General features: G+C 41.7%; 2 pseudogenes; both read left to right on the forward strand.

Moving 5' to 3' along the window:
- The first annotated feature begins 1,218 nt into the window (after positions 1-1,218).
- LOC140005575 (uncharacterized) lies at positions 1,219-7,062 on the forward strand (annotated as a pseudogene).
- Positions 7,063-17,841: 10,779 nt separating this feature from the next.
- LOC140005576 (uncharacterized) lies at positions 17,842-23,685 on the forward strand (annotated as a pseudogene).
- Positions 23,686-24,063: the final 378 nt, after the last annotated feature.

The raw sequence follows: 24,063 nt of genomic DNA on the forward strand, positions 1-24,063 counted from the left end.
CGGATATTTACTAACTCTTGTCTTTTTCTTTTTCTTTATTTTATTTTGCTGGGAAAGCCAAGCCAGGGCTAAAATCTAAAAGCAAGCCATTTCGTATTCTCAGGTAGTAATTGCAAATATAGCTACCCGAAAAAGCCCCATTATCACCCGATCGCGTAGCCGAGCTTCAAGAGATAGTGTAAACACGAGTACCCATCCAGAATCATCTAATAGGCCCGCAACAACATCGGCAACTGACTTGGCGAATCTGGGAGCTCAGCTGAGCGAAGTTCTAAACCGATTTAATGAGCTAAGCGTTGAAATGATGGCCCAACGGCGCGTGATCGACCAATTGGTCACTGGTGGTGCTAGCGGTGAGCAACAACATGAACCCTTACCCCCTGGCCAATCTGAACCCATACTCTTACCTTATACTCAAACCTCTGTTACTTCACAAGTTATGAATCCACCTGAAGAAGCCTTTACCTATCCCACTCATGGCCCACCACCTACTTATGCACCTAACATCCAAACTAACGCTTCTCATGCCCAAATTTCCCAGAATTATCCGCCCATTACTATGAGCATGCCTTTCGAACCACAAGGACCACATTATTACTCCACCGCTGAACCATTCACCCTAGATACCGCCGTTCAAGGGAAAGCTGAAGTTGGGGGGTCATCTGTGCCCGTGGACCAGAATTTACTAAAGAGATTGGATAAGTTTGAGGAATTTATAAGGAAAAGCCAAGGTTTGAGCAAGCAAGGAGGTCTAGACTACAACGAGTTGTGCCTGTTTCTGGATATGCAATTGCCGGTGGGTTTCAAAGCACCTAAGTTTACCAAGTATGACGGAACTGCCAATCCCAAGACCCACCTTCGGATGTTTGCAAACAAGCTGGGAAGACCAATAGACGATGAGAATCTGCCTGTGCGCTTATTTCCCGAGAGTCTGGAAGGCGACGCCTTAGATTGGTACGCCAATTTGAAGCCTGAGGATATGAGATCTTGGATGGATTTATCGACTGCTTTTGTGAGGCAGTATGAATATAATTGCGAGCTCGCTCCGACGAGGACCACGTTGGAGGGAACTAAGAGGAAACCATCGGAGGACCATAAGACGTATGCGAAAAGATGGAGGAAGTTGGCTGCCAAGGTGGAGCCTCCCATGACCGAAAATGAAATTGTTCGCACGTTCATCAAAGCGCATGACCGCCCTACTTTGAAGAGATTTTCCGTATGACTGGTTGTTCCTTTGCAGAGATTGTCAATAAGTTGGAAGAGTATGATGAGTTTATGAGAGCAGGCAAGATTGTTAATGTTTCAGCTTTGAAGTCGCAGTTGGAAGCTATGCGAAACCAAAACAGCAGCAGTAAAAAGTCTCAGTTTAAGAAGAAAGACGAGGAAGCTTCCTTTGTTTGGAACCAAGGTTCTTCTTCCCGGCCTAGATACCAACAAAATTCCGCCTACTCACCCCATTACTTATACCAACCGCGTCCCCGACCTGTTTACAATACCACAATCAACCACCCCCGTCCTCGACCAAATTACCCAAACACACCGCCAACGCCATTTCACATTTCCCCACCAAACTTCCAAATTAGACCGCGCCCTCCTTTCAACCCAAGACCTATTCCACTCTACAACCCAAATTACCACTATCAACAAGCCAGTGATACCCAAAATCCAACCCCATACCGAACCTTCACCAATCTAGGTCGGCCCGTTGACCAATTGTATGAGCAATTGAAAGCTGCTGGGAAAATTGGCACTATACCTCCTAAAACCTATTCCAAAGGATTTCCTATTGGTTATGATCCCCAATCATTTTGTGCCTACCATTCAGGAGCTCCTGGACATTCAACTGCTAATTGTTGGGCGCTTATACATAAAATTCAAGACATGATCGAATCCGGAGACATAGTCCTGAGGAGGAGGGACGAACAAGGTCCAAATGTTAGCAAAAATCCTCTTCCTACACACAAGGACACCGTAGGAGTTATTACTAGTAATGAAGGGATTGAGGAACCTACACAATTTATTATAGATGAAGCTGGGACAGTAAGGGTCATTGAAGAACCGTTCATATTGGAGGAAGAAGCTCCTGAAATCAAGAAAAATACGGGTCCGTTTATTCTGGAAATGGTGCCTTTCGAATGTGAGCCTTCGGAGCTTGTGGTACTTGAATTGCCTGAGCAACCTCCTATTATTAATCTACAAGAGGTCCCGTGGAATTATAGCGAGCCCACGCTATTAATTGGAGGACAAAAGGTGCCCAGAAAGGAAGTGGACGCCATTACTAGATCTGGAAGAATCATAGGGGAACCCGCAGTTGATGAGCCCTCAAAAGCGAAAGAAAATGCTGTTCCGACAAGACCAATTGTGACTGATGAAGAGGCCTTCAATTTCCTTAAGATGCTGAAGAAAAGTGAGTATAAGGTGGTCGAGCAATTGGATAAGTTGCCCGCTCAAATTTCTATATTGAATTTGCTTCTAACCTCGGAACTTCATCGAGAAGCTTTACTCAAGGTCCTAACTGAGGCTCAAGTGCCTAAGAATATTTCTGTGGATAAATTCACTCATGTAGTAGAACATGTTTTGGCTTCAAATCAAATTTCTTTTTCTGATGAAGATTTGACTTCGGATGGGATTGGGCACAATAAAGCATTATATATCTCAGTCCGTTGTAATGGGAAGTTATTGCCAAGGGTCTTGATAGACAATGGGTCTGCTCTTAATATTTGTCCTTGGAACACTTTGGTTAAGTTGGGATTTCAGGAAGCTAAACTTCGGCCATCTGCCATTGTGGTGAGAGGATTTGATGGCGCGAAAAGGGAATCAATGGGGGAAGTGGATTTGGTGCTGAAAATCGGACTTGCCCAGTTTCAAGTTATGTGCCAAGTCATGGACTTCTCAAGTGTTTATAATGTTCTTCTCGGACGGCCTTGGATTCATACTTCAGGCGCTATACCTTCTTCACTCCATCAAATGTTGAGATTTGTGGTGAATGGCCAGTTGATTACGATATTTGCTGAGGAAGATTGCACTATGATCATCAATCCTACATCGGAAGATGATGGCGATAGAAAAACTCTGGTTTCCCCTCACCATGTAGCTGACATTGTTTCGGTGGGTAAGGCATCCAAGGACAAGGCGGCAGTGGAAGTGAATTTACCTGAAGCCAGTGTTATGATGGCCAAGGAGCTAATTCGAGGAGGTTATGAAATAGGCAAGGGTCTTGGGCGCAACATACAAGGGGTTTTGGAGCCAATAGAACTTCAAGGAAAGAAGCATACCTTTGGATTAGGGTTTCAACCTACCGCCAGAGATAAGAAAGAAATGTCGGATCGCAAAAGGGCGGAGAAGGAAGGGAGGCAGCTTATCATGAATATCCCACCATTATATTGTACTTTTCCTTACCCATCAGAGGTGATTAGATCTGAAGTAGACCCGATCGAGGAAGTGGAGGTTGGATTATCTGAGCTATTTGTGGGGGTTATTTCTGAAGGGGAGCCGTTGGAGGACCCAGGATTTCCAGAGGTGCCTATTGAAGCAATGAAGAACTGGACCAGTGATCTCCTTCCCTCCTGCAGGGAATTTCGATGGCCAAAAATAAAACACATTGACCCTTTGGATATCACTATTCTGGAATTTGATGATTGTGATCTCGATATCCCTCACGACTTTGAAATTTTGGAATCCGAAATTCAAGACGAGAGTGATAACGAGGAAGAATCTGAGTTTTTATTAAAGGATTTTGAACAGTATGAGGAGAAATCCAAACCGAACTTAGAAGAAACAGAAGTTGTTAATATTGGCACTGAGATTGAGGTTAAGGAGATAAAAATTAGCATTCACTTGAATAAGAAACAGAGAAAAGAAATGATTGAGTTTTTGACCATGTTTCAAGATGTGTTTGCCTGGTCCTATAATGATATGCCTGGAATTTCAACAGATATAGTGGTCCATCGATTGCCAACCGATCCGAATTTTCCACCAGTGAAACAAAAACCTCGCAAGTTTAAGCCAGACATGAGCCTCAAAATTAAGGAGCAAATCGAGAAGCAGCTCAATGCTAGAATCATTATGGTGTCTCATTATCCCATTTGGCTTTCAAACCCTGTACCTGTTCCAAAGAAAAGTGGAGAAGTGCGAGTCTGTGTCGATTACAGGGATCTTAATAAAGCCAGCCCGAAAGATGATTTTCCGTTGCCGAACATTCATATTCTTTTGGACAATACCGCAGGGCATGAGATTGAATCATTTGCTGACTGTTTCGCTGGGTATCACCAGATCTTAATGGTAGAGGAAGATAGGGAGAAAACTGCTTTTATCACGCCATGGGGGACATTTTGCTACCGGGTAATGCCATTTGGATTGAAAAATGCCGGAGCCACTTACCAAAGGACCATGACCACCCTGTTCCATGATATGATTCATAAGGAGATGGAGGTTTACGTGGACGACATCATCATCAAATCCATGAGAGCGGAGGATCATCTGATTGATTTGGAAAAGTTATTCGGAAGATTGAGAAGATATGATTTGAAGCTAAACCCTGCAAAATGTGCATTTGGGGCCCCTGCCGGAAAGTTATTGGGATTCATTGTCAGTAAGAAGGGTATTGAGATAGATCCGACAAAGATTAAAGCCATTCGTGAAATGCCAGTACCAAGAACGCAAAAGGACGTAAAGAGTTTTTTAGGGAAGATTAATTTTATCGGGAGGTTCATCGCTCAGTTGACCCATACGTGTGAGTCTTTGTTCAAATTATTGAAGAAAAATGTGCCATTGCGTTGGAGTGGAGAATGCCAGCAGGCGTTTGATAAGATCAAGGACTATTTATTGCACCCTCCAGTTTTAGTACCACCTAAACCTGGACGACCTTTGATCATGTATCTATCGGTGTTGGACGAAGCTATGGGGTGTGTATTGGGACAACACGACGAATCGGGGAAGAGGGAGCAAGCCATCTATTACCTCAGTAAGAAGTTCACTGCGTATGAAGCCAACTATTCTTTTCTGGAAAGGAGTTGCTGCGCTTTAGCTTGGGCCGCACAAAAGTTGAGGCATTACTTGCTCAGTCATACTACTTACCTCATTTCCCGCTTCGACCCTTTGAAATATCTGTTGGGAAAGCCTATGCCGACAGGACGTATGGCAAAATGGCAGATGATTCTTTCGGAGTTTGATATTATTTTTACCACGCAGAAGGCTATCAAGGGCCTGGCTGTGGCCAATCATTTGGTTGAAAATCCGTTGAAAGATGATTATCAACCGCTTCACACTTATTTTCCGGATGAGGAGGCCCTGTTCGTGGGTATAGCAGAAGATATGAATGATCAATGCCCGGAGTGGAGGTTGTTCTTTGACGGTGCATCAAATTCCTTCGGGGCTGGTATTGGAGCTGTTCTAGTATCGCCTGAAGGAAAGCATTACCCTGGTTCGGCCAAACTCCGATTTTTCTGTACCAACAATATGGCTGAATATGAAGCTTGCATTTTTGGGTTAAAAATGGCGTTAGAAATGGAGATTAAGGATTTACTAGTGTTCAGCGATTCAGATTTGCTTGTACATCAGACTCTCAAGGAGTGGATCACTCGGGATTCAAAGATCTTGCCCTATCATTGCAGCTTACTGGAGTTAGCAAATAAATTTAGGAGTTTGGAGTTTCGGCATATTCCCCGTGTCAGAAATGTCTTTGCCGATGCATTGGCCACTTTATCTTCAATGATTCAACATCCGGATGAGTTGGTAATTGACCCTATCCAGATTCATCTACAAGAAAAGCCTGCTCATTGCCTAGTTGTGGAAAGGTCTTCCGATGGCCGCCCCTGGTACAACGATATCAAGGAATTTCTCAAAACAGGATCCTATCCCCCTGGGACCGATACAACTGCTAAGGGCTTCTTGCGCAGATTGTCTTCCAGATTTTTCCTAAACGGAGAGGTTGTATACAAGAGGACGTCAGATTTGGGCCTTCTAAGGTGTGTTGATGAAGATGAAGCAGAATACCTAATGAAAGAAGTACATAGTGGAGTGTGCGGATCACATATGAATGGCCATTTATTAGCAAAGAAGATCATGAGGACCGGATATTTTTGGTTTACTATGGAGCATGATTGTGTAGTTTTTGTCAGGAAATGCGTAAAGTGTCAATTGCATGGAGATGTTATGCGCACTCCCCCCACAGAATTGCATAGTATGACTGCTCCCTGGCCATGTTCGATGTGGGGTATGGATGTAATCGGAGCAATTGACCCTCCCGCTTCAAATGGGCATCGGTTCATTCTGGTGGCAATTGAATACTTCACCAAGTGGGTCGAAGCTGAATCTTATAAGCATGTGACTAAAAAGGTGGTGACGGACTTTCTAAGAAAGCACATCATTTGTCGTTTTGGAATACCAGAGACATTAATCACTGACAATGCCAAAAATCTCAACAATGATATGGTAGATGGATTGTGTGAATAGTTCAAAATCAGGCATAGGAATTCCTCTATTTATAGACCACAGATGAATGGAGCTGTTGAGGCCGCGAATAAGAACTTGAAGAAGGTAATCCGTAAGATGATTGAAAGACATCGTGATTGGCACGAGAAGCTCCCTTATGCATTAATGGCATATAGAACTGCTATACGGACGTCTACTGGGGCAACTCCCTACAACCTCATGTATGGGATGGAAGCAGTGCTGCCAGCCGAGGTCGAAATCCCTTCATTACGCATTTTAATGGAGGCCAAGCTAGATGAGGCTGATTGGATTAGACAACGTCACGAGCAGTTATCTTTAATTGATGAAAAAAGATTAAATGCCATTTGTCATGGTCAATGCTATCAAAAAAGGGTAGCCCGTGCTTACAATAAGAAGGTCCGACCACGGATATTCACAGAAGGAGATAAGGTGTTGAAACACATTTTGCCAGTACAAGAGGAAGCTAAGGGGAAATTTGCACCAAATTGGCAAGGCCCTTTTATTGTCCAGAAAGTTTTACCCGGAGGAGCACTCATTCTCGCAGAAATGGATGGGCAAGTGTTCCCTCAACCAATCAATTCGGATATGTGTAAGAAATTTTTCATATGATAAATGGAATTTTCCTTTTAAGGTTGATGTAAAGAATGGAATGAAAAGTCAGGCCTTCTTCCTTTTCAATCAAACATTCTACCCCTAGTTATCCCTTTTGAGCCTTCAGAGCAAATTATTTCGCTTGGCAACCCCTAAGAATCGCAAACCCCACACTGGGGCAAATTTCGAGTTGAAAAAAAAAAAGAAAAAAGGGGTATAAGTGACAGAGGAACAAAATGAAGAAAATTAAAGGAAAATCTCAATTGAGAATAAACTGGGGCAATTATTAGTAGAGTTAATTTGAAAATGCGATCTCAGAAAATCTAAACATTCGTAAATTCGCCTTCAAGCCTCAACCTTTTCTAAGCACCCCACCAGACCCTATTACAGAAACCAAAAGTCCTGACTTCTGTTCTCTACATTGCCTTCTTAGGATAATTTCTAATCAAATGGCATATGATGTCAAGAAAACACCTTCACCTATCTTGCAAGGGAAGGATTGTTACACTGATGCCATTGTTTTTCAAAACGCATTTCTGAATTAGTGCGGGCGGTAGACAAGATTTGTTTGTTAGGTGTAAACCCGCAAGGGCACCTTGAGAAAAAGAAAAAAAAAAAAGAAAAAAAAGAAAAAAAAAAGAGGAAAAAGAAAGAAGAAGAAAAGAGAAAAAGGAAAAAGAAAGAGAGAAAAAACAACAATGGGCGGGGGCAACCTTAGTGAAAACCCGAAAGGGCGCTGAGGTAGGGTTTCATAAGGAAAAGTGGGTTTGGATCCGAAGAGCTGGTGACCTAGTTCGTTGGAATTTCTCCTCACATTGTGGTTCTATTCGTCAAGCATTGAACTTCCGAAGATTGATATCCAAAGGGTCAAAAGTGGCACTTTAGTTCGAGAACTCAAATGATCGATTTATCAAACACAAGCTTTTTGAATTTGAGTATATAAGTTTATTTATTTGAAATGATTCTTCATTCAATAAAGGGGATAGTTGTGTTTATATTATTAGAATTTTCATCATTACATGCAATTAGAATATTTTTTTCATGTGTTTTATGGTCCTATTAGTTCCTCTTGTTTTTATCAATGGCAATCCCTATAAGTTATCGAAGATAAATGGATACTCAATGATATGTTGGGTTAAGTACGAGAAATTATAGAAGTTTGATATTGTTCACAGGGCAAGGTTGGAGTGCTCGCTACGTCAACAAAGAAGTCCAAAATACTCATGTTTACACATCTCTTGAAGAAGGGGTTGATCGAATGGTGGCGGTGTTATCTATCCTTATTTCTTTTCTTACAGGTCCGATAGTTCAATCGCATTACACTGGGGCAGTTTTTAGAAGAAATCGTTTGTCTCTCCTTCTGAAATTCTACAAAAGTCTTGCACAACACTGACCAATTGACCAATTAAAGGCAGGCTCGGGTATTCATCCCATTGACCAAAAGGAAGGTAGGCTCGGGTACGGATCCCACTGACCAATTGACCAATTGAAGGCAGGCTCGGGTAGTCATCCCACTGACCAAATGACAGATGAAAACAGGCTCGGGTATTCATCCCACTGACCCAAGCGATGGCAGGCTCGGGTATGGATCCCGCTGACCAATTGACCAATTGAAGGCAGGCTCGGGAATTCATCCCACTGACCCAAGCGATGGCAGGCTCGGGTATTCATCCCACTGACCTTTTGAGTTTACAGGTTCCAACTCACAGTGGAATAACTGTAGGTAAGTATTTGGTGTCTACGTCTTTGTCTCGAGTTTCTTCGAAACTCAGACAAAGAGGGGCAAACTGTAGACACCAAATTTTTAGTTTATTTTTTATTTGCTATTTTTTTTTCATGTTAGTTATCATTATTTATTTTTGTCTCTTTTTATTTTCATTTTTCTAAGACACTTTAGCGCAAAATTCATCAGAAAAGAGGAAAAATTACTCACAAAAATATACTTTAATTCTTTAGATTCAATTTATGAAATTTTGTTGGAATTAGTGAAAATAAAAAGAAATTGCAAAAAAAAAAGAAAAAAAAAAGGAAAAAGGGAAAAAAATTATTTTTAGCATTTTTGGCTTTCGCTGCCTTTGCGTTGTTTCGATTTGTGATCAAGAAAAATCATTTTCCTTTATTAATTCATTGAAAATACTCATCATCAATCAAACACAAAATTCCGGCATTCTGATTCCTTTGTAGTTGACTTTGTTTAAATTTTATTTTTATCTTGTTCCCGTTAAAATCATTATTTTCACTATTATTAACTCATTGGAGAGAAAGGAAAAATCCAGTAAAGGAATTAATGATATGCTTTGAAAAAACGCGGAACCAGCAGCGTGCCAACAGAATGCAAGAAACAAAAATGCAGCTCTTTTTTCCAGTGGGTTTTCCAGTCATTTTTGCCCGATATTTTGCTCTATCAGATTGGCATAGCACAAGGCCATCTGGCCCTTCATCCGACAACTCAAAAATTTTGAGAAAACAAAAGCCATCTAAAGGCTCCCGGAGAATCACAGAAAAATGCAGAAAAAAGGGCACCGTAGATGCTAGGTTTGATGGATGGCTGATGCCTATATAAAGCCATGAAGCTGGGGGGTAAAAAAGAAGGAAAAAAGGTACAGCGGCTGGGTTTTGGAAATAGGAGGAGTAACGGCTAGGGTTTGAGGTTGAAAAGAGAGCAAAAGGGACGGCTAGAGACAAACGAGGGAAAAGAGTGAAACGGAGGACGGCTGACGAAGCGAGAGAAAAGAGGGCGGAGTTGGATAGAAAGGAAAAGCCGAGAGTTTTAGAAAGAAGTAAGGGTAAGATAAGAACGAGGGAGAAAAATCAGAAGGGAGGAGAGTTTGTGAGGGTGAGAGGAAAACAGTGAGAGCAAGAAAGCCTTGCAGCGGAGAAAAGAAAACTGGAAAAGGAGCAAAGGAACGCGGGGTTGCCGGATCTCCATACCTTCACTTACGGTTTCCTTCATCCAGGTTGCGGCAGGTCTCGTTGGTCCACTGCAGAGCTCGATCATCCCTCAAGGTAACTTCGTTCTCTTATCCTCCTCTGCCTGCACATACTCCTCCTCCGCAACCAAAAGTTTCGATCCTTGATTCTGTGCTCATGATTTGTCTTCCTTCCTTCCGTTTTCGATCCTTGATTGATTCAGATTCCGGCTCCATATCACTGCATCTGATTTTTTTTTATGACCTATTGGGTAGAGTTTTACTGTTTTTCTCCTGGTTAATAACGAACTCAAGATTTGTGAATGAATTTGAATCTGCAAGTCACTCCCTCTCAACTCAGAATTCACTTTCTGTTGTGGGTGCTTAATCTGGCATTTGGGCAATAGGTTTAGGAAGGCTAACTTTCATGGTGATGTTTCTACATTTTAGAAGGGTTCAGTTCATATTTTCGTTAGAAAAATGCAGTCTTGCTTGCGCTGGTTCAGATGTGCTGATTTCCTTGTTTGTTGCCGTCTTTTTGTTGGTTCTTTCACTTCTGTTGTGCGGTCTTTTGCATCTTGTAATGGCTTAGTGTATGGGTTTGGTCTGTTTTCTTTGATTATGTGGTAGGGAACTTTTGTTGTTTCTGGCTCCTGATGATATCACTGTTGGTTCCATCAGAAGCTCATTTCATTTTCCTTGCCTTTGCGACTGCCATGTTATTGTCCTTTGTGTGATTTTTCAACGGCTAAGGATGTTCACTAGAATGGGTTACGGCTTCTAATGTATCTCAGTTGATGAGTTTACTGATTCTAGCTTGAGATGGCATGAGACATCTGGGTTGAGTGAAAAACGGCATGAACGTACGTTTCTGCTAAGTTTCTTTGCTGCATTGTTGTTATTCTTATTTTCTTGGGCCTGGATCATCTCGTTTGGGATAGTTAGGGGCAGGCATCCATGTTTAAGCTATGTTAGGATTTGTGTTTGCAGATGTGTGAGTTTGATTGATGAATAATGAAGTTTTTGCACATTTGTTCTCGGCATTTCATCCATGCTAGTATGAAGCGGCAAAATGCGCAGCAGAGCAGAGGCTGATGCATCTGTTTTGTTGTTTTCTTCTCCATGACCACTCACCAAGCCTTGGCCATCCTAATTTGATGGTTAATTTGGTGTGGAAAGGGGCAGTGATTGATTGGTGTTGAGTTTGCATGTTTGGAGTCCAAACCACTTGAATCAGGATCACATACTTGTTGGAAAATAAATTTCGGGTTGCCAAACCATTTACATGAATGTTCTTCCAGAATTTTGCGTCAGTATCTTCTATGTTTCTTGCTTGTTTGGATGTTGAAGTTATGTGTCTTGTTGCTTAGTTTCAAATTATGATTTTCGGTTGAAAAATTTTCGAGCAAAGCTGTGTGTTTGGTTCGAAATCTGAGTTTGAAAATGAGTCTACAACAAGCTGCACTCTCGGTTGCAGAAGCTGGTTTCGCCGTTGTTGCTTGCATGAAATGCTTCCATGAATTGCATTTCTAAGAAATGTTAGCCATGTTTGGTTGGGATTAGTCCAAAAGTGCTGTGCGAAATTGCCTGCCGAAAGTTTGTTTGATTGCAGAAAGCTTTCATTAGTAATGGTTTGTTGCAGAGAGTGTTTTCGGTGGTTGCATGAAGTTTGCATGGAAAGATGCTTCGAAAATCGCACTTTGACCCCTTGATTTGTGTTTAATGCTTCTATTGCCCATAAGATTGAAAAGATTAATCAATTGGATCCCTTTTTACATGATAGTTTGCCTTGATATATTTTCATGTGAATTGTGGACAGATTTCAATGGATTTTTTTTAGGATAAAATAATGAAAGCTTAATAATTTGGAAGAATTTATAGTCTTGGTTTCCATTTGATTTAAATTTTCTTAGCTAAATTTGTCATTTAATCGTAATAAATAACTTTCCATTCTTCTTTTGTGATTTTAGCATTTGATTGTGATGGATTCCACCTTAAACCATTAAATTTAGTATTCCATTTTAGACTCTTGAAACTCTTTATTTGGGACCGTGTTTGCTTACACATGAATGGTTTGTTCCATATTTAATTTTTACTTTGTGTTTAATTTTCACTTTTGTATTTAATTTTTTTGTTTCATGTAATTAGTTCTTAATTAAAGTGATGCCTTGACCCTTTTCTTTATTTTGGAGGGTAAATAAGTAAATTCATTTCATTAGGACACCAACTCAAGGGAGGTACACTCTATTCCTCATTTTTACTTTATTTGACCCTATGTGTACTTATGTGATTTATGTGTTTAATTGCAAGCCTTTTGAATGTTTTCATTTTATTTATTTATTCGCTTTAGTCGTCTTAATTTCGTATATTTATTTTAGTTCATTTTGATTATTTGAAAGGCATTTAAATGCCAAGTTGTAATAGTTAGGATTATTTTATTTAATCTTATTTTTTTCCCCCATTAGATTGTAGTAGGGCCCCCCCTCAAATGTAATAGCTAGGGTTTTATTCGCTTTCTTTTCGCTTGTGTGACTTGCATGCTTACGTGCTATGTGTTATCGCTTTCTTAGGGTTTTGCATCTAGATATCATGATTATGTGTTATGTGTTTATGTGACATTATGTGTTTACTCGCTTTATTATGCTTTAATGAGGTTATAATCAATTAATGACGTTATCGCACTAGTCCAACGCTAGTTGTGATTCCTTTCCCGTCACCACACTAGTCCAACGCTAGTTGTGGCTCTTTGTTCCGATTTCCCACTAGTCCAATGCTAGTGAGGATTCATAGACATGGGCTAGTCCAATACTAGACCCTTAGGGACCTCCCTCGCTAGATCATGTTTGTATGATTACATTACACTTCATGCATATTCTTCCATTTTTAGGATCTTTATCATTTTCACATAATATTTCCCCTAATAAAATATCCCTTACCCCTATGTATATAACATTTAGATTTGCATCTCATTTAGGAAATTAGGGGGGTAGATTAGTTCATTTGCTTGATTAGATTAGGGAATAACCCCTTGAATATAGGATATGGACGAGTTTGGCTTTCTAGCCTTAGCACGCTCGTATTCCCTCTATTAAAGGGAAAATTGAGTCACGAACATTAGTCTCCCATACCCGACATGATGCATTCCTTTAAGACATGTATATTTGTATAATTATTTTATTTTATTTCTTTTCTTAGAGTCTCATATTTTTTGAATTATTCGTGACTTCTCCAAAGGGTCATTATTGGGCATCACAATTAATGTGATTGGCATCATTCAAACTTTGAAGAGAAATTTTGACCCCCGATGCCCCCCTAGGTCTAGGGTTTGCATTCATATAGTGCGTCCAAATGTGATAAATCTTTAGGTTAAAACAAGAAAATCTTTGACTAAATCACGCAACTAGCCTTGGCTAGGTCGAAAGGGTGCCTCGGATTTTTATCCTTGCCTTCCCTTTCTTCAAATGTGACTCCCGAACCTTTTTCTTTGATTTACGTAGACTAGGAGTCGCTTAAATGGGGTTTTTCTACTCTTTCCTTTGAAAAATTCATTTTTAGGTGTCAACGCCTTAACTCTATACCAAGTGGCGACTCCGATTTTGTTTTTAAAAAACCCTTTTTAAATTATTATTTTGGGTCAAATCGTCGCATTACAAGTCCCATTTAGGCCCATTTTTCTGTTTAAATCAAAAATTCATTTTTCAAATCAAAAATTCACTTTTTTAAAACCATTTATTTTTCTTATAAAAAATGGGGCGCGATAGTTGGCGACTCCACTGGAGACTTAGAAAGTCCGAGCATTTGATTTAGTCGATTATTTTCTTCTTTTAACCTTCTTATATATTACATTTGGATGTTTAGGATTGCATTTTTCCTTTTTAGGATTTTTTACATTTCGTGCGTATCAACTCACTCCCTTACCCATTTGCGTACGATTGATGTGGTGGATGGATGGTTTATTTATGTGATGTGATCTCGCACCTTCCATTGCATTTGGGTGGGGGGATATTTTCCTAGAGCCTCGCGTTGGTTCTTGATCCCTCCCCTCCAAACGAGCACTAGCATACGTGCATACGCTTTAATTTTTCACCCCTCATTTATTTTTCTTTTAGTGGCTTGTCACGCCACTCCTCCCTATTAGGATTTTAGGCGACTCACTTGGACTTGTGATCACGACACGATGTGTGCGTAGCTTGATCCGTGGGGTCACTCAATCTTCCATTTTAAACTTTGGGTTCATAGCCTTTAGCTTTTAATTGAAGGTTGAGGATTTTCGATAGATTCACTCATGACATGTAGCCGTGACACGATGTGTGCGTAGCAATGTCTGGGGAATCGCTCGAGCCACTGACAAAGAACCTTGGGATTGATGACCCTTGGTTTCCAAGTTTGAAGGCTCGGGGACCTAAAACCTATCAAGTCTAGATGCATTAGTGAGCCCCAGCCTCATGCATCCATGATAGTTTTACCTAGGATAGAGTCTGCCTTACCCTGTTAGGGGCACTATTCACGAGGGGAGGGGTTCAACCCCTCTGTTCCTTTTATTGCTTTATCTCTTTGTATTGATTTGCTACAATGTGTTATGTGTATTTATCTGATTGAACTAACTTTTATTGGTTTTTTGTCTTCATTGCACTCATAAGCCTAAGGAAATAAGAGTCCTGGCATGGTACTCTCTTGGAGCCTACCCTATTTGATGTGACACGTTTAAATTCAATACTTCCCATTAGCACCATAAATACATTTCATTCTAGGCTCACCCCGGCGACAAAAGGGGTCCCTTTAGGTTACATTTTGTATACTGCATATTTATTCGCTTTGATAAATTGGCATCATGCATGAGCCATAGAGGGAATGCCACTTAGGGAATCCCGCTGTTAGGATTAAACTCACCTTGATTTTTCCCGTGGGTACATAACCCTTCAAGGGATTGCACGTTTAAATTCTTGCCAACCGGATATTGGGACTCGTAGGTAAGGTAATTGACAAACCCGTCTTTTCCATTTTTAGATGGATTGCCCCCGTCGAATCTACCAGTTGTTGATACCATCGGTCGAGATTCAAAGATGGCCTGCCCTTATGCTACCCAGTGAATTACATCAAATAGCTCAACATTTAGGACCGATTGGAGACCTTAAGGAGATCAAGTCCAATGGCTATCTAGTAGAGGCATTAGTACATCTAAGGGATCCAGAATGTTTGGCCTTTAGGGTAGGCAATAAGCACATGACAGTGACACTTGAGGAAATAGCTGGCCTCTTCAATTTACCTTTGCATGGAACCGCCTTGATTTTCCCGTCCATTTCAGACAAGATAGAATTTTGCAAGATCATAGGATTGAAAGAGTCGGTATTGCGAGGGTCAGATCAGGGCGTCGCCGTGAACATTTTGTTTGAGCATTTTGCGCTACGAAACGGGTTCGAGAGATATAGGGAGGATTTTTCATTCACATCCAAGGATGTTTGGGAACGCAAAAGGCCAGTGGTGTATGGAATAGTTATGGCTGGAGCTTATTTCTTCCCAAGAAGAGATCAGAAAATAGCTTTCAAGGTAGCAAAGGTTATACAAGACCTCTTTTCAGGAATCCGAGGTAAACAATGCTTCCCGACTATCCTTGCGGACATTTTTCTAGCTTGTACCAACTGCCAGAAAGGGAAAAAGTTCTTTTACGGGGCTAATATAGTTTTGCATATCTGGGCCCTAGAACATTTTCAGAGACGAGCATCCGTTTCGGAAAGTTTGCCAGTAGTTGGGTACAACTGGGTAATCACGCATCATAAGCGAGTCAATGGAGAGGGTCTGTCGAACAATGCAGTTGAATGTATCGAATACTTAGAGATGCTGCCGGATCAAGACATTAGGTGGGTGTTAGACTGGACGATTTGCTTTAGGCCAATACTCCGCACTAAAGTGTCAGATTCTGTTCTCCTACTGGGTACCTAAGGAATTACCGCATACACCCCGAAGAGGTTCCTCAGACAGTTAGGACGTACCCAAGGAGTGCCGCCTATGGTTGATGTGGGTAAACTTACCATCATTTTCAATAGAGGAATGTGCCCAAGCGAGCTCCCTATGAAAGACCAGATTATTGAGGCATGGGTGATGCTATCTGATGACGAGTATTTCAAATACGTCCCGGAACTCAGGCAAAAGGGTTTGACAACTCCACAGTACGAAGACTGGGTAAGAAGATCCGCTGCACAAGGAAAACAAGATGAGCCAGCCGAGGAGGTGAAAAAGTTGAAAGCCATTATCGAAGCAAAGGATAAGGAAATTCTGCAGTTAAGTAAGTCTGTCGAAACATACAAAGGGATAGCGGAGCAAAACAAGCAATTGTATGAAAATGAACGAGAAAAGCATCAAGAGTTGAAAAGGAAATGCGGAGAATTGTATGACCAAGCTGAACATGTTAGAATTCCATATGCTAGAGAAACCAGGGACTCTGTATTAGATAGGCTCAGAAGTTTTGGCAATCTTGTACGGAATCGTCTTCATGACATGATGTAAATATTGGCAAGTTTATCAATGAAAGTGATTTTTCTTTTGCACTCATTTAGGATTGTTGTCAAAAACAGGTTTGTGTTACGGGTCCCATTTTGAAGGTGTTGCATCATACTAGGCCTACCCTTGGCGCAAAAAGGGCCCCCCAATAGGACATGCATCCGAATTTTTCCGGATATTTACTAACTCTTGTCTTTTTCTTTTTCTTTATTTTATTTTGCTGGGAAAGCCAAGCCAGGGCTAAAATCTAAAAGCAAGCCATTTCGTATTCTCAGGTAGTAATTGCAAATATAGCTACCCGAAAAAGCCCCATTATCACCCGATCGCGTAGCCGAGCTTCAAGAGATAGTGTAAACACGAGTACCCATCCAGAATCATCTAATAGGCCCGCAACAACATCGGCAACTGACTTGGCGAATCTGGGAGCTCAGCTGAGCGAAGTTCTAAACCGATTTAATGAGCTAAGCGTTGAAATGATGGCCCAACGGCGCGTGATCGACCAATTGGTCACTGGTGGTGCTAGCGGTGAGCAACAACATGAACCCTTACCCCCTGGCCAATCTGAACCCATACTCTTACCTTATACTCAAACCTCTGTTACTTCACAAGTTATGAATCCACCTGAAGAAGCCTTTACCTATCCCACTCATGGCCCACCACCTACTTATGCACCTAACATCCAAACTAACGCTTCTCATGCCCAAATTTCCCAGAATTATCCGCCCATTACTATGAGCATGCCTTTCGAACCACAAGGACCACATTATTACTCCACCGCTGAACCATTCACCCTAGATACCGCCGTTCAAGGGAAAGCTGAAGTTGGGGGGTCATCTGTGCCCGTGGACCAGAATTTACTAAAGAGATTGGATAAGTTTGAGGAATTTATAAGGAAAAGCCAAGGTTTGAGCAAGCAAGGAGGTCTAGACTACAACGAGTTGTGCCTGTTTCTGGATATGCAATTGCCGGTGGGTTTCAAAGCACCTAAGTTTACCAAGTATGACGGAACTGCCAATCCCAAGACCCACCTTCGGATGTTTGCAAACAAGCTGGGAAGACCAATAGACGATGAGAATCTGCCTGTGCGCTTATTTCCCGAGAGTCTGGAAGGCGACGCCTTAGATTGGTACGCCAATTTGAAGCCTGAGGATATGAGATCTTGGATGGATTTATCGACTGCTTTTGTGAGGCAGTATGAATATAATTGCGAGCTCGCTCCGACGAGGACCACGTTGGAGGGAACTAAGAGGAAACCATCGGAGGACCATAAGACGTATGCGAAAAGATGGAGGAAGTTGGCTGCCAAGGTGGAGCCTCCCATGACCGAAAATGAAATTGTTCGCACGTTCATCAAAGCGCATGACCGCCCTACTTTGAAGAGATTTTCCGTATGACTGGTTGTTCCTTTGCAGAGATTGTCAATAAGTTGGAAGAGTATGATGAGTTTATGAGAGCAGGCAAGATTGTTAATGTTTCAGCTTTGAAGTCGCAGTTGGAAGCTATGCGAAACCAAAACAGCAGCAGTAAAAAGTCTCAGTTTAAGAAGAAAGACGAGGAAGCTTCCTTTGTTTGGAACCAAGGTTCTTCTTCCCGGCCTAGATACCAACAAAATTCCGCCTACTCACCCCATTACTTATACCAACCGCGTCCCCGACCTGTTTACAATACCACAATCAACCACCCCCGTCCTCGACCAAATTACCCAAACACACCGCCAACGCCATTTCACATTTCCCCACCAAACTTCCAAATTAGACCGCGCCCTCCTTTCAACCCAAGACCTATTCCACTCTACAACCCAAATTACCACTATCAACAAGCCAGTGATACCCAAAATCCAACCCCATACCGAACCTTCACCAATCTAGGTCGGCCCGTTGACCAATTGTATGAGCAATTGAAAGCTGCTGGGAAAATTGGCACTATACCTCCTAAAACCTATTCCAAAGGATTTCCTATTGGTTATGATCCCCAATCATTTTGTGCCTACCATTCAGGAGCTCCTGGACATTCAACTGCTAATTGTTGGGCGCTTATACATAAAATTCAAGACATGATCGAATCCGGAGACATAGTCCTGAGGAGGAGGGACGAACAAGGTCCAAATGTTAGCAAAAATCCTCTTCCTACACACAAGGACACCGTAGGAGTTATTACTAGTAATGAAGGGATTGAGGAACCTACACAATTTATTATAGATGAAGCTGGGACAGTAAGGGTCATTGAAGAACCGTTCATATTGGAGGAAGAAGCTCCTGAAATCAAGAAAAATACGGGTCCGTTTATTCTGGAAATGGTGCCTTTCGAATGTGAGCCTTCGGAGCTTGTGGTACTTGAATTGCCTGAGCAACCTCCTATTATTAATCTACAAGAGGTCCCGTGGAATTATAGCGAGCCCACGCTATTAATTGGAGGACAAAAGGTGCCCAGAAAGGAAGTGGACGCCATTACTAGATCTGGAAGAATCATAGGGGAACCCGCAGTTGATGAGCCCTCAAAAGCGAAAGAAAATGCTGTTCCGACAAGACCAATTGTGACTGATGAAGAGGCCTTCAATTTCCTTAAGATGCTGAAGAAAAGTGAGTATAAGGTGGTCGAGCAATTGGATAAGTTGCCCGCTCAAATTTCTATATTGAATTTGCTTCTAACCTCGGAACTTCATCGAGAAGCTTTACTCAAGGTCCTAACTGAGGCTCAAGTGCCTAAGAATATTTCTGTGGATAAATTCACTCATGTAGTAGAACATGTTTTGGCTTCAAATCAAATTTCTTTTTCTGATGAAGATTTGACTTCGGATGGGATTGGGCACAATAAAGCATTATATATCTCAGTCCGTTGTAATGGGAAGTTATTGCCAAGGGTCTTGATAGACAATGGGTCTGCTCTTAATATTTGTCCTTGGAACACTTTGGTTAAGTTGGGATTTCAGGAAGCTAAACTTCGGCCATCTGCCATTGTGGTGAGAGGATTTGATGGCGCGAAAAGGGAATCAATGGGGGAAGTGGATTTGGTGCTGAAAATCGGACTTGCCCAGTTTCAAGTTATGTGCCAAGTCATGGACTTCTCAAGTGTTTATAATGTTCTTCTCGGACGGCCTTGGATTCATACTTCAGGCGCTATACCTTCTTCACTCCATCAAATGTTGAGATTTGTGGTGAATGGCCAGTTGATTACGATATTTGCTGAGGAAGATTGCACTATGATCATCAATCCTACATCGGAAGATGATGGCGATAGAAAAACTCTGGTTTCCCCTCACCATGTAGCTGACATTGTTTCGGTGGGTAAGGCATCCAAGGACAAGGCGGCAGTGGAAGTGAATTTACCTGAAGCCAGTGTTATGATGGCCAAGGAGCTAATTCGAGGAGGTTATGAAATAGGCAAGGGTCTTGGGCGCAACATACAAGGGGTTTTGGAGCCAATAGAACTTCAAGGAAAGAAGCATACCTTTGGATTAGGGTTTCAACCTACCGCCAGAGATAAGAAAGAAATGTCGGATCGCAAAAGGGCGGAGAAGGAAGGGAGGCAGCTTATCATGAATATCCCACCATTATATTGTACTTTTCCTTACCCATCAGAGGTGATTAGATCTGAAGTAGACCCGATCGAGGAAGTGGAGGTTGGATTATCTGAGCTATTTGTGGGGGTTATTTCTGAAGGGGAGCCGTTGGAGGACCCAGGATTTCCAGAGGTGCCTATTGAAGCAATGAAGAACTGGACCAGTGATCTCCTTCCCTCCTGCAGGGAATTTCGATGGCCAAAAATAAAACACATTGACCCTTTGGATATCACTATTCTGGAATTTGATGATTGTGATCTCGATATCCCTCACGACTTTGAAATTTTGGAATCCGAAATTCAAGACGAGAGTGATAACGAGGAAGAATCTGAGTTTTTATTAAAGGATTTTGAACAGTATGAGGAGAAATCCAAACCGAACTTAGAAGAAACAGAAGTTGTTAATATTGGCACTGAGATTGAGGTTAAGGAGATAAAAATTAGCATTCACTTGAATAAGAAACAGAGAAAAGAAATGATTGAGTTTTTGACCATGTTTCAAGATGTGTTTGCCTGGTCCTATAATGATATGCCTGGAATTTCAACAGATATAGTGGTCCATCGATTGCCAACCGATCCGAATTTTCCACCAGTGAAACAAAAACCTCGCAAGTTTAAGCCAGACATGAGCCTCAAAATTAAGGAGCAAATCGAGAAGCAGCTCAATGCTAGAATCATTATGGTGTCTCATTATCCCATTTGGCTTTCAAACCCTGTACCTGTTCCAAAGAAAAGTGGAGAAGTGCGAGTCTGTGTCGATTACAGGGATCTTAATAAAGCCAGCCCGAAAGATGATTTTCCGTTGCCGAACATTCATATTCTTTTGGACAATACCGCAGGGCATGAGATTGAATCATTTGCTGACTGTTTCGCTGGGTATCACCAGATCTTAATGGTAGAGGAAGATAGGGAGAAAACTGCTTTTATCACGCCATGGGGGACATTTTGCTACCGGGTAATGCCATTTGGATTGAAAAATGCCGGAGCCACTTACCAAAGGACCATGACCACCCTGTTCCATGATATGATTCATAAGGAGATGGAGGTTTACGTGGACGACATCATCATCAAATCCATGAGAGCGGAGGATCATCTGATTGATTTGGAAAAGTTATTCGGAAGATTGAGAAGATATGATTTGAAGCTAAACCCTGCAAAATGTGCATTTGGGGCCCCTGCCGGAAAGTTATTGGGATTCATTGTCAGTAAGAAGGGTATTGAGATAGATCCGACAAAGATTAAAGCCATTCGTGAAATGCCAGTACCAAGAACGCAAAAGGACGTAAAGAGTTTTTTAGGGAAGATTAATTTTATCGGGAGGTTCATCGCTCAGTTGACCCATACGTGTGAGTCTTTGTTCAAATTATTGAAGAAAAATGTGCCATTGCGTTGGAGTGGAGAATGCCAGCAGGCGTTTGATAAGATCAAGGACTATTTATTGCACCCTCCAGTTTTAGTACCACCTAAACCTGGACGACCTTTGATCATGTATCTATCGGTGTTGGACGAAGCTATGGGGTGTGTATTGGGACAACACGACGAATCGGGGAAGAGGGAGCAAGCCATCTATTACCTCAGTAAGAAGTTCACTGCGTATGAAGCCAACTATTCTTTTCTGGAAAGGAGTTGCTGCGCTTTAGCTTGGGCCGCACAAAAGTTGAGGCATTACTTGCTCAGTCATACTACTTACCTCATTTCCCGCTTCGACCCTTTGAAATATCTGTTGGGAAAGCCTATGCCGACAGGACGTATGGCAAAATGGCAGATGATTCTTTCGGAGTTTGATATTATTTTTACCACGCAGAAGGCTATCAAGGGCCTGGCTGTGGCCGATCATTTGGTTGAAAATCCGTTGAAAGATGATTATCAACCGCTTCACACTTATTTTCCGGATGAGGAGGCCCTGTTCGTGGGTATAGCAGAAGATATGAATGATCAATGCCCGGAGTGGAGGTTGTTCTTTGACGGTGCATCAAATTCCTTCGGGGCTGGTATTGGAGCTGTTCTAGTATCGCCTGAAGGAAAGCATTACCCTGGTTCGGCCAAACTCCGATTTTTCTGTACCAACAATATGGCTGAATATGAAGCTTGCATTTTTGGGTTAAAAATGGCGTTAGAAATGGAGATTAAGGATTTACTAGTGTTCAGCGATTCAGATTTGCTTGTACATCAGACTCTCAAGGAGTGGATCACTCGGGATTCAAAGATCTTGCCCTATCATTGCAGCTTACTGGAGTTAGCAAATAAATTTAGGAGTTTGGAGTTTCGGCATATTCCCCGTGTCAGAAATGTCTTTGCCGATGCATTGGCCACTTTATCTTCAATGATTCAACATCCGGATGAGTTGGTAATTGACCCTATCCAGATTCATCTACAAGAAAAGCCTGCTCATTGCCTAGTTGTGGAAAGGTCTTCCGATGGCCGCCCCTGGTACAACGATATCAAGGAATTTCTCAAAACAGGATCCTATCCCCCTGGGACCGATACAACTGCTAAGGGCTTCTTGCGCAGATTGTCTTCCAGATTTTTCCTAAACGGAGAGGTTGTATACAAGAGGACGTCAGATTTGGGCCTTCTAAGGTGTGTTGATGAAGATGAAGCAGAATACCTAATGAAAGAAGTACATAGTGGAGTGTGCGGATCACATATGAATGGCCATTTATTAGCAAAGAAGATCATGAGGACCGGATATTTTTGGTTTACTATGGAGCATGATTGTGTAGTTTTTGTCAGGAAATGCGTAAAGTGTCAATTGCATGGAGATGTTATGCGCACTCCCCCCACAGAATTGCATAGTATGACTGCTCCCTGGCCATGTTCGATGTGGGGTATGGATGTAATCGGAGCAATTGACCCTCCCGCTTCAAATGGGCATCGGTTCATTCTGGTGGCAATTGAATACTTCACCAAGTGGGTCGAAGCTGAATCTTATAAGCATGTGACTAAAAAGGTGGTGACGGACTTTCTAAGAAAGCACATCATTTGTCGTTTTGGAATACCAGAGACATTAATCACTGACAATGCCAAAAATCTCAACAATGATATGGTAGATGGATTGTGTGAATAGTTCAAAATCAGGCATAGGAATTCCTCTATTTATAGACCACAGATGAATGGAGCTGTTGAGGCCGCGAATAAGAACTTGAAGAAGGTAATCCGTAAGATGATTGAAAGACATCGTGATTGGCACGAGAAGCTCCCTTATGCATTAATGGCATATAGAACTGCTATACGGACGTCTACTGGGGCAACTCCCTACAACCTCATGTATGGGATGGAAGCAGTGCTGCCAGCCGAGGTCGAAATCCCTTCATTACGCATTTTAATGGAGGCCAAGCTAGATGAGGCTGATTGGATTAGACAACGTCACGAGCAGTTATCTTTAATTGATGAAAAAAGATTAAATGCCATTTGTCATGGTCAATGCTATCAAAAAAGGGTAGCCCGTGCTTACAATAAGAAGGTCCGACCACGGATATTCACAGAAGGAGATAAGGTGTTGAAACACATTTTGCCAGTACAAGAGGAAGCTAAGGGGAAATTTGCACCAAATTGGCAAGGCCCTTTTATTGTCCAGAAAGTTTTACCCGGAGGAGCACTCATTCTCGCAGAAATGGATGGGCAAGTGTTCCCTCAACCAATCAATTCGGATATGTGTAAGAAATTTTTCATATGATAAATGGAATTTTCCTTTTAAGGTTGATGTAAAGAATGGAATGAAAAGTCAGGCCTTCTTCCTTTTCAATCAAACATTCTACCCCTAGTTATCCCTTTTGAGCCTTCAGAGCAAATTATTTCGCTTGGCAACCCCTAAGAATCGCAAACCCCACACTGGGGCAAATTTCGAGTTGAAAAAAAAAAAGAAAAAAGGGGTATAAGTGACAGAGGAACAAAATGAAGAAAATTAAAGGAAAATCTCAATTGAGAATAAACTGGGGCAATTATTAGTAGAGTTAATTTGAAAATGCGATCTCAGAAAATCTAAACATTCGTAAATTCGCCTTCAAGCCTCAACCTTTTCTAAGCACCCCACCAGACCCTATTACAGAAACCA

The sequence above is a fragment of the Coffea arabica genome, chromosome 4e (genome assembly GCF_036785885.1).
Source record: "Coffea arabica cultivar ET-39 chromosome 4e, Coffea Arabica ET-39 HiFi, whole genome shotgun sequence".
Taxonomy (NCBI): Eukaryota; Viridiplantae; Streptophyta; class Magnoliopsida; order Gentianales; family Rubiaceae; genus Coffea; species Coffea arabica.